This window comes from Cherax quadricarinatus, chromosome 3, assembly GCF_038502225.1.
Source record: "Cherax quadricarinatus isolate ZL_2023a chromosome 3, ASM3850222v1, whole genome shotgun sequence".
Classification (NCBI taxonomy): Eukaryota; Metazoa; Arthropoda; class Malacostraca; order Decapoda; family Parastacidae; genus Cherax; species Cherax quadricarinatus.
This window is the reverse complement of record NC_091294.1, coordinates 20,087,984-20,093,983: the sequence shown is the minus strand read 5'-3', so window position 1 is coordinate 20,093,983 and position 6,000 is coordinate 20,087,984. Positions and strand designations below refer to the sequence as shown.

The following is a 6,000-nucleotide window of genomic DNA, read 5'->3' as shown; positions in this document are numbered from 1 at the left end:
TTCATGAACTCCGTTACCTGTATTCTTTCTGTAATCATTGATTATTTTCACATGTAATGAATCTGAATAAAGAATAAGAGTCTACACCATATTTTATTCATAGAAGGCTGGCGAATGAAAAAACTATATAATAGTAAAATTTCTGACTCCGTTAGAATATAAAAAATAAAGTAATAACGTTTCCACTAACTTTCTGAACAAAATAAATTAATATTTATGTTGAGTGTGGCGAACTCTGCCTAAAGCCTTCACTGACGACAATAAGTACAGTAAGGAGTTTCATCAGAAAAATATAATGGGCAATAAAAAGATTTGGATAATATATTCAACAAATTATAGCAGTAAAACCTGTATGAGAGAAAGGTTTAGATTGTTTATATGTGAATGTTGTGTCGTATATAGATGGCAGACTGGACCAGTGTCACCAGCAACACTACACTCAGCCAGGACCTCCGCTTTGTTCACTACTCTCTTTCACAATTCCTGCATGTTCTACAAATTTATGGGTCGTAGGCGGACAGGAGCTGCCATGAACGTGCAGTAGAATCTACTAATTATCTTGGCCGACCAATAAGGCTGTAGATAGGAAGATAGATTAATTATTGAAGGTTAATTGTGAAGTATCGTAGGGTCCGCTAGTGGCTGCTGCGTCGGACATTGAGGAGACTCGTCCCTTGTTTCTAGCATAAAAGGTAAGGTTTTTGGCGTCTCCCAACAGCTACTCTGAGATTTTCTAGTATGTGAATATTTCCTGCATTAACCTGGGTAGCTTCGAGGAAGTTAAATTACATCAGTGGAGAGATATAAGAGTGTTGCGACGACCAAGGTCAACTGGCCACTACTGACTCCTCTAACATTATTTTACCCAACTTGCTGCACTTACTTTTTATTAACAAATTACCTTCAACTGCTGTATCTTCCTCCCATTTAAAGTACATTATGCTGTACTTGTATAAAAGATAATATGTAGATAAAGGTTGAGAGCAGGAGAGGAAGAAGGGGGGGGGGATGGACTTCTTAGATCCCTTAAGAATAATAATATACATTATTTTGAGGTTACATTATTAATAATGTTAGTGACTGAGACAGTCACATTGTTCGCCTCTAACACTCAACTCTACATTAAATATTAATGTGAACAATGGTAAATTTTATTAAGCTGATTTTCCAGATGGTGATTTATTTTATCACTATTATAAGTCATTGTATCGAGTGGTTAATGGACTGTAGTGGCCGGTGGACTGTACTGACTAGTGGACTACTGGCCGGTGGACTACTGACTGGTGGACTGTACTGACTAGTGGACTACTGGCCGGTGGACTACTGACTGGTGGACTGTACTGACTAGTGGACTACTGGCCGGTGGACTACTGACTGGTGGACTGTACTGACTAGTGGACTACTGGCCGGTGGACTGTACTGACTAGTGGACTACTGGCCGGTGGACTACTGACTGGTGGACTGTACTGACTAGTGGACTACTGGCCGGTGGACTGTACTGACTAGTGGACTACTGGCCGGTGGACTACTGACTGGTGGACTGTACTGACTAGTGGACTACTGGCCGGTGGACTACTGACTGGTGGACTGTACTGACTAGTGGACTACTGGCCGGTGGACTGTACTGACTAGTGGACTACTGGCCGGTGGACTACTGACTGGTGGACTGTACTGACTAGTGGACTACTGGCCGGTGGACTGTACTGACTAGTGGACTACTGGCCGGTGGACTGTACTGACTAGTGGACTACTGGCCGGTGGACTGTACTGACTAGTGGACTACTGGCCGGTGGACTGTACTGACTAGTGGACTACTGGCCGATGGACTACTGACTGGTGGACTGTACTGACTAGTGGACTACTGGCCGGTGGACTGTACTGACTGGTGGACTACTGGCCGGTGGACTACTGACTGGTGGACTGTACTGACTAGTGGACTACTGGCCGGTGGACTGTACTGACTAGTGGACTACTGGCCGGTGGACTACTGACTGGTGGACTGTACTGACTAGTGGACTACTGACTGGTGGACTGTACTGACTAGTGGACTACTGGCCGGTGGACTGTACTGACTAGTGGACTACTGGCCGGTGGACTACTGACTGGTGGACTACTGACTAGTGGACTACTGGCCGGTGGACTGTACTGACTAGTGGACTACTGGCCGGTGGACTGTACTGACTAGTGGACTACTGGCCGGTGGACTGTACTGACTAGTGGACTACTGGCCGGTGGACTACTGACTGGTGGACTGTACTGACTAGTGGACTACTGGCCGGTGGACTGTACTGACTAGTGGACTACTGGCCGGTGGACTGTACTGACTGGTGGACTACTGGCCGGTGGACTACTGACTGGTGAACTACTGGCCGGTGGACTGTACTGACTAGTGGACTACTGGCCGGTGGACTGACTGGTGGACTGTACTGACTAGTGGACTACTGGCCGGTGGACTGTACTGACTAGTGGACTACTGGCCGGTGGACTGTACTGACTAGTGGACTACTGACTGGTGGACTGTACTGTCTAGTGGACTACTGGCCGGTGGACTGTACTAACTAGTGGACTACTGACTGGTGGACTGTACTGACTAGTGGACTACTGGCCGGTGGACTGTACTGACTAGTGGACTACTGGCCGGTGGACTACTGACTGGTGGACTGTACTGACTAGTGGACTACTGGCCGGTGGACTGTACTGACTGGTGGACTACTGGCCGGTGGACTGTACTGACTGGTGGACTACTGGCCGGTGTACTACTGACTGGTGGACTACTGGCCGGTGGACTACTGACTGGTGGACTGTACTGACTAGTGGACTACTGGCCGGTGGACTGTACTGACTAGTGGACTACTGGCCGGTGGACTACTGACTGGTGGACTGTACTGACTAGTGGACTACTGGCCGGTGGACTGTACTGACTAGTGGACTACTGGCCGGTGGACTGTACTGACTAGTGGACTACTGGCCGGTGGACTGTACTGACTAGTGGACTACTGGCCGGTGGACTGTACTGACTAGTGGACTACTGGCCGGTGGACTGTACTGACTAGTGGACTACTGGCCGGTGGACTACTGACTGGTGGACTGTACTGTCTAGTGGACTACTGGCCGGTGGACTGTGCTGACTAGTGGACTACTGGCCGGTGGACTGTACTGACTAGTGGACTACTGGCCGGTGGACAGTACTAACTAGTGGACTACTGGCCGGTGGACTACTGACTGGTGGACTGTACTGACTAGTGGACTACTGGCCGGTGGACTGTACTGACTAGTGGACTACTGGCCGGTGGACTTCTGACTGGTGGACTGTACTGTCTAGTGGACTACTGGCCGGTGGACTGTGCTGACTAGTGGACTACTGGCCGGTGGACTGTACTGACTAGTGGACTACTGGCCGGTGGACTGTACTAACTAGTGGACTACTGGCCGGTGGACTACTGACTGGTGGACTGTACTGACTAGTGGACTACTGGCCGGTGGACTGTACTGACTAGTGGACTACTGGCCGGTGGACTGTACTGACTAGTGTACTACTGGCCGGTGGACTACTGACTGGTGGACTGTACTGACTAGTGGACTACTGGCCGGTGGACTGTACTGACTAGTGGACTACTGGCCGGTGGACTGTACTGGCCGGTGGACTGTACTGGCTGGTGGACTGTACTGGCCGGTGGACTGTACTGGCCGGTGGACTGTACTGGCCGGTGGACTGTACTGGCCGGTGGACTGTACTGACTGGTGGACTGTACTGGTCGGTGGACTGTACTGGATGATGACTACTGGATGATGACTGTACTGGATGATGGACTGTACTGGATGATGGACTGTACTGGATGATGGACTGTACTGGATGATGGACTGTACTGGATGATGGACTGTACTGGCCGGTGGACTACTGACCGATGGACTGTACTGGCCGGTGGACTACTGACCAGTGGACTGTACTGGCCAGTGGACTACTGGCCGGTGGACTGTACCAGCTGGTGGACTGTTGACCGGTGCACTGTACTGGATAATGGACTGTGTTGGCTGGTGGATTGTATTGCCTGGTGTACTATATTGACTTCTGGACTGAGCAGATTGGAGGACTTTATTAACTGTTGGACTGTACTGGCTGGTGGACTGTACTGGATGATGACTGTACTGGATGATGACTGTACTGGATGATGACTGTACTGGATGATGACTGTACTGGATGATGACTGTACTGGATGATGGACTGTACTGGCCGGTGGACTGTACTGGCCGGTGGACTGTACCGGCTGGTGGACTGTTGGCCGGTGGACTGTACTGGATAATGGACTGTGTTGGCTGGTGGATTGTATTGCCTGGTGTACTATATTGACTTCTGGACTGAGCGGATTGGAGGACTTTATTAACTGTTGGACTGTACTGGCTGGTGGACTGTACTGGATGATGACTGTACTGGATGATGACTGTACTGGATGATGACTGTACTGGATGATGACTGTACTGGATGATGACTGTACTGGATGATGACTGTACTGGATGATGGACTGTACTGGCCGGTGGACTGTACTGGCCGGTGGACTGTGCTGGCCGGTGGACTGTACTGGATGATGACTACTGGATGATGACTGTACTAGATGACTGTCTTGGATGATATCTGTCTTGGATGATGGACTGTACTGGATGATGGACTGTACTGGATGACGGACTGTACTGGATGATGGACTGTACTGGATGATGGACTGTACTGGATGATGGACTGTACTGGATGATGGACTGTACTGGAAGATGGACTGTACTGGAAGATGGACTGTACTGGAAGATGGACTGTACTGGCCGGTGAACTGTACTGGCCGGTGGACTGTACTGGCCGGTGGACTACTGGCCAGTGGACTACTGACCAGTGGACTGTACTGACCGGTGGACTGTACTGGCCGGTGGACTACTGACCAGTGGACTGTACTGGCCGGTGGACTGTACTGGCCGGTGGACTGTACTGGCCGGTGGACTGTACTGGCCGGTGGACTGTACTGGCCGGTGGACTGTACTGACCGGTGGACTGTACTGGCCGGTGGACTGTACTGGCCGGTGGACTGTACTGGCCGGTGGACTGTACTGGCCGGTGGACTGTACTGGCCGGTGGACTACTGACCGGTGGACTGTACTGGCCGGTGGACTGTACCGGCTGGTGGACTGTTGGCCAGTGCACTGTACTGGATAATGGACTGTGTTGGCTGGTGGATTGTATTGCCTGGTGTACTATATTGACTTCTGGACTGAGCAGATTTGAGGACTTTTTTAACTGTTGGACTGTACTGGCCAGTGGACTGTACTGGCCAGTGGACTGTACTGGCCAGTGGACTGTGCTGGCCGGTGGACTGTGCTGGCCGGTGGACTGTGCTGGCCAGTGGACTGTACTGACCAGTGGACTGTTGGCTGGTGGACTGTATTGGCTGGTCTACTGTACTGGTTGGTGGACTGTGCTGGCTGGTGAAATATACTAGATGGATTGTACTGGCTGGTGGACTGTACTGGCTGGTGGACTGTACTTGGAATACACTGAATAATGGACCATGTTGGCTGGTGGATTGCATTGCCTGATGGACTGTACTGGATGATGGACTGTGTTGGCTGGTCTACCTTACTGGCTTGTGGATTGTGCTGGCTGGTGGACAGTACTAGCTGATGGACGGCACTGATTGAAAGATAACTGGCTAGTGGACTATATTGACTGGTAGGCTGTACTGACTGATGGACTCTACTGACCAGTGGAAAGTACTGGCTAGTGGATTATATTGGCTGATGGACTATATTGGTTGGTGGACTGTGCTGGCTGGTGGCCTATATTGACTATTGGACTGGCTGGATGAATGTAATGGCTAGTGAACTGTAATTTTTCGTGGTCTCTACTGGCCGGTGGACTGTACTGGCTGGTGGACTGTACTGGCCGGTGGACTGTACTGGCCGGTGGACTGTACTGGCCGGTGGACTGTACTGGCTGGTGGACTGTACTGGCTGGTGGACTGT

General features: G+C 50.6%; 1 protein-coding gene across 1 annotated transcript in view; it reads left to right on the top strand.

The window, feature by feature from the left end:
* The first annotated feature begins 399 nt into the window (after positions 1 to 399).
* The window catches only part of dmpd (F-box protein dmpd), a 218,819-nt gene continuing 213,218 nt past the window's right edge, over positions 400 to 6,000 (top strand). The window contains exon 1 of the mRNA XM_070090614.1: positions 400 to 692. The gene's annotated coding sequence lies outside the window, so the exon portion shown is untranslated. The remainder of the gene's footprint in view (positions 693 to 6,000) is intronic.